Source organism: Bos grunniens, chromosome 3 (assembly GCF_055505025.1).
Source record: "Bos grunniens cultivar Pamir isolate PY7600 chromosome 3, Bosgru_T2T1.0, whole genome shotgun sequence".
Lineage (NCBI taxonomy): Eukaryota > Metazoa > Chordata > Mammalia > Artiodactyla > Bovidae > Bos > Bos grunniens.
The window spans coordinates 121,999,230-122,009,215 of NC_141167.1; the positions used below are offsets into that span (position 1 = coordinate 121,999,230).

The 9,986-nt window shown below is 36.8% G+C and overlaps 1 pseudogene; it reads left to right on the forward strand.

The window, feature by feature from the left end:
- The first annotated feature begins 2,089 nt into the window (after positions 1-2,089).
- LOC147377141 (olfactory receptor-like protein OLF2) lies at positions 2,090-3,114 on the forward strand (annotated as a pseudogene).
- Positions 3,115-9,986: the final 6,872 nt, after the last annotated feature.

Genomic DNA, 9,986 nt, shown 5'->3' on the forward strand with positions numbered 1-9,986 from the left:
TTCACTTTCATCAAGAGGCTCTTTAGTTCTTCTTCACTTTCTGCCATAAGGCTGGTGTCCTCTGCATATCTGAGGTTATTGATATTTCTCCGAGCAGTCTTGATTCTAGCTTGTGCTTCCTCCAGCCCACCGTTTCTCATGATGTACTCTGTACATAAGTTAAATAAGCAGGGTGACAATATAGAGCCTTGACGTACTCCTTTTCCTATTTGGAACCAGTCTGTTGTTCCATGTCCAGTTCTAACTGTTGCTTCCTGACCTGCATACAGGTTTCTCAAGAGGCAGGTCAGGTGGTCTGGTATTCCCATCTCTTTCAGAATTTTCCACAGTTTATTGTGATCCACACAGTGAAAGGTGTTTGCGTAGTCAATAAAGCAGAAATAGATGTTATTCTGGAACTCTCTTGCTTTTTCCATGATCCAGCAGATGTTGGCAATTTGATCTCTGGTTCCTCTGCCTTTGGAAAATTCTGAAAGAGATGGGAATACCAGAACACCTGACCTGCCTCTTGAGAAATTTGTATGCAGATCAGGAAGCAACAGTTAGAACTGGACATGGAACAACAGACTGGTTCCAAATAGGAAAAGGAGTTCGTCAAGGCTGTATATTGTCACCCTGTTTATTTAACTTATATGCAGAGTACACCATGAGAAACGCTGGACTGGGAGAAACACAAGTTGGAATCAAGATTGCTGGGAGAAATATCAATAACCTCAGATATGCAGATGACACCACCCTTATGGCAGAAAGTGAAGAGGAACTCAAAAGCCTCTTGATGAAAGTGAAAGTGGAGAGTGAAAAAGTTGGCTTAAAGCTCAACATTCAGAAAACAAAGATCATGGCATCCTGTCCCATCACTTCATGGCAAATAGATGGGGAAACAGTGGAAACAGTGGCTGACTTTATTTTTCTGGGCTCCAAAATCACTACAGATGGTGACTGCAGCCATGAAATTAAAAGATGCTTACTCCTTGGAAGGAAAGTTATGACCAACCTAGATAGCATATTCAAAAGCAGAGACATTACTTTGCCAACAAAGGTTCGTCCAGTCAAGGCTATGGTTTTTCCTGTGGTCATGTATGGATGTGAGAGTTGGATTGTGAAGAAGACTGAGTGCTGAAGAATTGATGCTTTTGAACTGTGGTGTTGGAGAAGACTCTTGAGAGTCCCTTGGACTGCAAGGAGATCCAACCAGTCCATTCTGAAGGAGATCAGCCCTGGGATTTCTTTGGAAGGAATGATGCTAAAGCTGAAACTCTAGTATTTTGGCCACCTCATGCAAAGAGTTGACTCATTGGAAAAGACTCTGATGCTGGAATGGATTGGGAGCAGGAGGAGAAGGGGACGACAGAGGATGAGATGGCTGGATGGCATCACGGACTTGATGGACGTGAGTCTGAGTGAATTCCGGGAGTTGGTGATGGACAGGGAGGCCTGTTGTGCTGTGATTCATGGGGTTGCAAAGAGTCGGACATGACTGAGTGACTGATCTGATCTGATACCAAGAATAGTAATATCATATTGTTCATTTTAAATTCCAAGATATGCTCATTGTGCGAGTTTAATACACAATCTTCAGCAAATTATGATTCCTTTTTAAGTTTTATTTTTCATTGGAAGATAATTGCTGTACAATGTTGTGTTGGTTTCTGGCATATGATTCTTAAATAACTCAAGAAGTATAACCACTTTTATGCTCAACTGGATATTTATCTTATAAATACAAGGTTGTATATTCCAGTTTTGTCTCTTTAATTTGGGTGTTGCTTTCATATCATATTAACCTGTAGTGATCTCTAATCTCATGATTGACTGATGAGATAAAGCAATGAAGTTTCACACAATTCACATACCTCACAGATGACATCCAAATTATGGATCAAACTGTCAAAATACTATCCTAGACACTTCATTTTTTTTCAACAACATACAATGAGACATCTCTAAGCTATGCTATGAGGATAAAGGATATAAAAATATAATGCAGTGTAATAAATCTTTTCTTTTTTCCAAATGTCAAGAAAAGTTAAACCTTTGATCTCACTCTTTTTTTTTTTATGATTTCTGGAGCCTTTTAGAATAAAGATGAATGGATGGAGAAAATTGCTCTTCCTTGAATGAATTTATTCTCTTGGGAAATAGTAATGACCCTAGAATCAAAGTGACACCACTTTTCTGGTTGTTTATCTCATTATTCTTGTTGCAAATCTTGGGGTGATCATTTTAATAAAAATGGACTCCCATCTTCACATTCCAATGTACTTTTTCCTCGGTCACCTCTCCTTCAGTGACCTCTGCTATTCCACAGCATTTGGACCCAAGATGTTGAGAGACCTCTTTGCCAAGAACAAATCAATCCCCTTTTATGGCTGTGCTCTGCAGTCATTGATCTCCTATACCATTGTAGATTCTGAGTGTCTCCTGCTGGCAGTGATGGCCTATGACCGGTACAAGGCCGTCAGCAGCCCCTTGCTCTATGCGGTCAGCATGTCCAGCAGGGTGTGCTCCCTGCTCGTGGTTGCGATTTACATGATCAGCATTGTGGATGCTTTAATTAATGCAATATTAACTTTTTTTCTTTTATTTTTTAACTTTACAATATTGTGTTGGTTTTGCCATATATCAAAATGAATCCACCACAGGTATACATATTAATATTCCATGTCCATTTCTGTGAGTCAAATGAGATTAATCATTTCTTCTGTGATGTTCCTCCTCTACCTTCTCTATCTTGCTCACATGCACAGGTCAATGAGGTAGTGATATTTATAATTTTTGGCTTCATTGAACTGATTACGCTGTCAGGTCTTTTTCTGTCTTACTGTTACATCATCCTAGCAGTGATAAAGATCCACTCTGCTGAAGGGAGGTTCAAGGCTTTCTCGACCTGCACCTCCCACCTAACTGCTGTGGCAATTTCCCAGGGAACTCTACTCTTCGTGTGTTTCCAGGCAAGTTCATCCTACTCTCTTGACGAAGACAATATGACCTCCTTGTTTTATACCCTTGTGATTCCCATATTAAACCCCCTGATTTATAGCTTAAGAAACAGGGATGTGAAAGAGGCTCTGAAGAAACTTAAAAATAGAAAGTGGTTCCATTGTAAAGTTGTAGGTATATGTTTTTCTCCCACTCTTACACTATGGTTTAAATCAAAATTGTTCTGATTCATTTGGTTTAATCGACAAGTATTTTTTAATTATGTTCAAGTCATTCCAAAATGTGTTGTTTCCTATATACTCTATGCTTCCATTTTATGTCTTGAACTTATATTTAAGACTCCCTATTTGTGGAAAAGTTCTGAACTGTTAGTTTGCCAAGTTTTTGTTTCCTCTAGCAGTAAATCTAGCAGTTTTTACAAAAATTAATCTTTTCTAACGGAAGTGATAGGTGTTAGATAATTATTGATGTTATTTATAATTAACTATATTTGCACCATAGTGTAAAAAGACTGGACAACATAAACCCAAAGCATATTGTTCAAATGTAGTGCAAAAAGTTAAAAATTGCTTCCTGAAAATGAACACAACTAGTTTGGTATCTAAGACATAAGTAGGAAGTATAACTGAGAGATGCAAGTCAGCAGAGAAAGCATTTTGTGCAGATGGTTGGACAGTTAGAGTGACTGTAAGGTGGACAAGACTGTGTCATTTAAGGAAACTCAGTGCGTCTGGGTTGGAGTGCTGCAGTTTACAACCCAGTTACCTCCTCCAGGGATTTTCCGTCTCTCCTGCAAGCTCTGAGCTTGATTCGCACACCAGCCTGTGCTTCAGATCATTGTTGTATCTGTTTTCTAAATCATTTCCTTCAATGTGGGATTATGAACATCCTGATTTTAAGGACTGTTATCCAGGAGATATATAGCAAGTGGGTAAATGAACAAATGAGAGAGAGAGAGAAAAGGAGAAAGAAGTTAATTTTATTGAAAATTTATTCATAATAAAGCAAAAAAAAATTACTGATAGCTTTAAATTCATGTGCCTTAAACACATGTTTTGTACTTTATATCTGCTTCCCAGATGGCACAGTTGTGAAGAATATACCTGCCAATGCAGGAGATGCAGGAAGTGCAGGTTTGATCCCTGAGTCAGGAGGATCCCCTGGAGAAGGGAAAGGGAATCCAATCCAGTATTCCTACTTGGATAATTCCATGGACAGAGGAACTGGCAGGCTACAGCCTAGGGGGTCACAAAGAGTCAGACACAACTGAGCACAAACTCACACACAAATACACACACCTTATATCTAAGTACATAAACTGGTTGTGAATACTAAAAGTAATGGAAAGTTGCTGTATGTAAAGACATACAGATGATTTTTTTTTAAAATAATTAAGCCAAAGAACTCTTCTCTGGTTAGAAGATATTTGAAAACTTTCACATAGCTCTATTATAGTTTGCTGGTGATTGAATTGCTGAAAGTGGCTTATTTAGTAAAAAGAGACATTAGCATTCATTTGAAGGACCCTGTAAGAATCAAGTGCATTCTTGAGTGTTTGCTACAATAAAATAAGCCAAAAATAATTTGGTAACTAAGTCTATCCAAGTGCCTTCATAAGATGCCTTTGAGTGAAAACATTTTATTTACTATTTTTTTTCAGTTTTATTTATTTTACTTTACAATATTGTATTGGTTTTGCTAAAGCCCAAGTAGGAGAATGAGACTCCAGAGTAATAGCTTTCTAGGATTCTGAGACAGGTAGGGGGATGTGTTGAGGTATAGAAAAATGAGGGAGTGTTTCTTTTATTTATAATATTTTCTCAGTTCTTTTGAATGTTATTACCTTTTGAAATGTTTATCTGCTGCTGCTGCTGCTAAGTCACTTCAGTCATGTCCGACTCTGTGCGACCCCATAGCCCACTAGGCTCCTCCATCCCTGGGATTCTCCAGGCAAGAATTCTGGAGTGGGTTGCCATTTCCTTTTCCAATGCATGAAAGTGAAATGTGAAAGTGAAGTCACTCAGTTGTGTCTGACTCTTCGTGACCCCATGGACTGTAGCCTACCAGGCTCCTCTGTCCATGGGATTTTCCAGGCAAGAGTACTGGAGAAGTTGCCATTTCCTTCTCCTGAAATGTTTATCTATCTTCTAGATAATATATTGAACAGCAGCATGGCAGAAGTGAGATTGATTCAGAATGAAGCCTGACACAAAGATGGGTGTCAATCTGAGAAGTATAAAGATTATACAATTAGCACATTACTCTCCTATAAAAAATGCTAATGTGTCTAAAATCAGATTTCATCTGCATTTAGCTCTTATGAGCAAATCTAAGGCTAATGAGTGAACTGAAGAAAATAAAATGTTGCATATTAAATGAAGAATTTTAATCTCAATAAACGGTGTCTTAAATTGATTGGCTTGTACAATGTGTGAGGCCCCTGGCCCTAAATAGAATGTGGAGGATAAACAGTCATTTAATGTGAATACCCCACAGAATTTGTAATTCAAATAGGGGCTTGAGATAAGGACTTGTAAGAGATTTCTGGCTTGATTTTCCATAGAAAGGGAAAGCTAGCATCAAAATATTTTGTCTTGCATGATATAATTCCAATTCTAACCATTTAATTCACTTTCTATATATTTAATTCATATGATTTTCATAGTATACTCACTTACCAATTGGTGGCAAATATGATTGTTCATCAACATTAAAGTAGATAAATAAATGATGCATATGCACAAAGAATTAAGATATTTCAATGACAATGAATGTACTGAAACTGCATGCAACAGCAGGGATGGATTGCATGTAATTGAACAAAATAGTGCATGCTATAGACATCTAATTATGTCTGGTTCAAAAAAATACAAAACTGATCTGTCACAGTAAAAGTCAAGAAAGTATCTACTCTTTGGAGGTAAGAGATTAGCCATTTAGGAGAGTGTTTATAGAAGGTTTTGTTAATTGTAGAAATTGTTACTTCTTGGTCTTACTTACCTAGCTATACAGGTAACATTTTGGAAAAATGTTTATCTATATAGTTATTGTTTAAGTGTTCTCTATATAGCATGAGTTTAAGCAAGCTCCAGGAATTGGTGATGGACTAGGAAGCCTGGCATGCTGTAGTCCATGGGGTCACAAAGAGTCGGACACGACTGAGTGACTGAACAAATTTGTTCATTGCACATCAAAAACATTTTGCAAAAGTAAAGCCTGTTTCCCATTACCAGAAACTTTGGAATTATTATTATAAATTTGTATCCCTAGAAATTCTTTATATACATAATAGTGCAGTATATTTTTGTGAAATAAATACTGCAACCTTCATAGATTATTCAGTAATGCAAAAATGTCTTATTTAACCCCCTTTTTAACCCATGTGTACTTCTAATACTTTTCCCAGCAACAAAGAGATTTAATGAATCTTGTACTCCTTGGTACCCCTCTTGGTACCCTCCTTGGTACACTGAACTTACACGCATTGGCCCATGACTCAGTGGCACACAATTATTTTCTAAAGGCAAATGTTTATATTAATAAATAAACTGTTGCCTATAGAGTATTACAAATAGAGGCATAGTGGCATAAGGGAATCATGTAGATATTTCTTTCTCAATTGCTTGTCTCTGATGTATTAAGTTTTAACTACGTGATTTTCTTCTGTAATGTAAGAAAGTCAACTTCAATTAAATGTAAAACCCTTTGTTAAGCTAATTATCTAATTTTTAATAATAATGTAGCCACAACAGCTCATTCCCTCATAATGGCAGGAAGTTATACTAAATGGTCTGCAGAGATGGCCATGTTTAGGAAGCTAAATTTAAATCCTATCTCAATGGAGTGAGATCCTAAGAGATTTTATATCCCAGGAAATAGAGAAGTGTCTGATGGAAAAAGTGATTTTGCAAAGGAATCATAATGAAGTGAACAAGGACAAACTCCAACCTTCAAATATGTAACTAGATAATGGTAGTAAAGCTCTTGAGTGACACAAACACCTTCAGTTTAGTATGTAGCAAATTATTATAATTACTTTGCTTGGGCTTGGCCTCAGCAATATCTCCTGTAATGTAAGTTAAGTATATTTATATACACATCATCACTCTAATAATTCCAATAAGGTAACAATTAATATATCATTCAGGTACTCTTTATCACATATCAAGAATATTTTATTTTAATGATTTTAGTCTACAGTGGGTTCTAGGTTTATAGGACCCTAAAAATAAACCTAGGTCTCTATCTAGTTCTCAGTGAGGTTTCAGAGGAAAAAATTCCCTGGAGCATTTGTAAACATATACTGGCTTATATTTATCTTCATAAATTACTTTCCATGCACAAAATTTTTGCATTTACCTTTTCTGTGGTAAAGAAATAAATTAATTGTGATAAGCAAAACTCACAGTAAGAAGACTTTCTGTTACATTCAGGAGAAGAATTTAATGAATACATAGAATTTATGCTTGTCAGCATCCTGAAATGATTCATATATTATAAATTATCATGCTGAACACAAAAAATAAAGAGCATATCCCCTAAGGCTGCTATGCTGCACAACTTCAGGGACAATATTTTAGTTATTGCCTTTGCTTCATGAAATTGTGTAGTACAGTATTTATTTAGTAATCTATGTATTAGAACAGGATTATCATTATACCTTTAGCTAACACCTGCATCAGTCATATAATTGTTTATTTTTGTTGAGGGATCATTATGATCTAGTATCCTAGTAACTTTAAAATATATAACAGTATTGTAGCTTTAATCCCAATGCTGTACATGAGATAAAGAACTAATTTCTCTTACAATGCAATTATGTACAATCCCCCACCCTCATCTCCTGGTAACCATCATTCTGTCTGTTTCTATGAGTAACACACAAAGGATATTTTAGAAACAAATGGACATTAGCTTGTTTTTTTTTTTTTTTTTGATAGAAGTATCCCAACACATGCTTTTAATTAAATATTATCTTTGTTCATATGAAATGTATTAGTAGAAAAAACTTTCAAATGCTGTTTATTCTTAGTTGTTGTTGAACATCTGTCAGCCTTATATCACCAGAGATAAAGAACATTCACCAGAATAGCCACAGGAAAATATTTAAAAACACACATTCATGGAGCAATTACTTATGGAAATCTTCTTATGGATTGTAGGAATGTACACCTACAGACAGACCTTGGAGATACTGTGGGTTGAGTTCCAGCCTACCACAATAAAGTGAATATCACAGTAAAAAGAGTCAAAAGAAATCCTTGGTTTTCCAGTGTATGTTAAAGGTACATTCACATAATATCATAGTCTATTAAATGTTCAGTTGCTTTATGTCTAAAAAAAATGCAAATACCATAATTTAAAAGTACTTGATCATTTTGAAAAAAAGGAATGCTAATCATCATCTGAGTTTTCAATGAGCTGTAATAGTAACATCAAAAATCACTGATCACAGATCAACAGAACAGATTAATGATGAGACAGTTTGAAAATTGTGAGAATTATCAACATGTGACATGGAGATATGAAGTGAATAAATTCTGTTGGAAAACGTGTGCTGACAGACTTGGTTGATGCAGAGTGACCACAAACCTTCAGCTTGTTAAAAAAAAAAGTAAATAAAAATACAACTAACTGCAAAACAATAAAATGAAGCATGATTAAATGAGATTTATCTGTATATAAACAGAATAGGAGATTCAACAAAGAGAGAACGATGTGTGATAGATATTATGCCATTGAAGGAGAGCAGACTATATCACCCCAAAATACGCTGCTTTGGCATATTAATACTTTGAATTAAAGTTACTTAAGAAAGAGCAATGGGAAAAGGACACTCTGATTCTCCTTTGTAGCCCTGAAAGCAGGAAATAAATCTCTCATGTGAAAGTTCCCCTCCCTGTACCAGAGGGTAGAAGGCAATTATGTCACAAGAAACAGGGAATTTATGGGCCAAGAAGGCTGCGTGACCAAACTTTGTTACTTCTTTATTGATTGCTTGTTGCTGCTGTTGTTCAGTCTCTCAGTCCTGTCCAATTCCTTGCGACCCCATGGACTGAAGCACGCCAGGCAACCCTGTCCTTCATCATCTCCCTGAGTTTGTTCAAACTTATGTCCATAGAGTCGGTGATGCCATGCAACCATCTCATCCTCTGTCATCCACTTCTCCTGCCCTCAATCTTTCCCAGCATCAGGCTTTTTTTTTTACAGTGAGTTGGCTCTTCACATCAGGTGGCCAAAGTATTGGAGCTTCAGCTTTGACATCAGTCCTTCCAGTGAATATTCAAGGTTGATTTCCTTTAGGATTGACTGGTTTAATCTCCTTGCTATCCAAGGAACTCTCAAGAGTCTTCTTCAGCACCACATTTCTAAAGCACCAGTTTGGTACTCAACCTTCTTTATAGTCCAGCTGTCACATCCATACGTGGCTCCTGGAAAAACTACAGCTTTGACTGTACAGACCTTTGTCGACAAAGTGAAGTCTCTGCTTTTTAACATGCTGTCTAGAGCGTCTGTCTACTGGGAGGGAAACCTGGGTTTGATTCCTGGGTTGGGAAGATCCCCTGAAGAAGGAAATGGCAACCCACTGTAGTACTCTTGCCTGGAAAATCCCATGGACAGAGGAGCCTGGTTGGCTACAGTCCATGGGGTCACACAGAGTCAGACATGACTGAGTGACTTCACTTTTCTTTCACTTTCTAGGTTTGTCATAGCTTTTCTTCCAAGAAGCAAGCATATTTTAATTTCATACTTTAGTCACTGTCCACACTGATCTTGGAGCCTAAGAAAATAAACTCTGCCACTGTTTCCATTTTTGCCCCATCTATTTCTCATGAAGTGGTGGGACCAGATGCTTACTAATTACTGTCCTAAGCCTAAACACCTTTGTCTCATCAATCCCTCACAAATTACCACTTTCTTGCCTAAAATGAGTAAAAGCTTTCTGTTTTGGTCACTTTGAATCTCATCATTTTTTTAGGGGACTTCCATATGTAGAAAAGTAAATTTGTTTTTCTCCTATTACTCTGTCTTATGTTCATTTAACT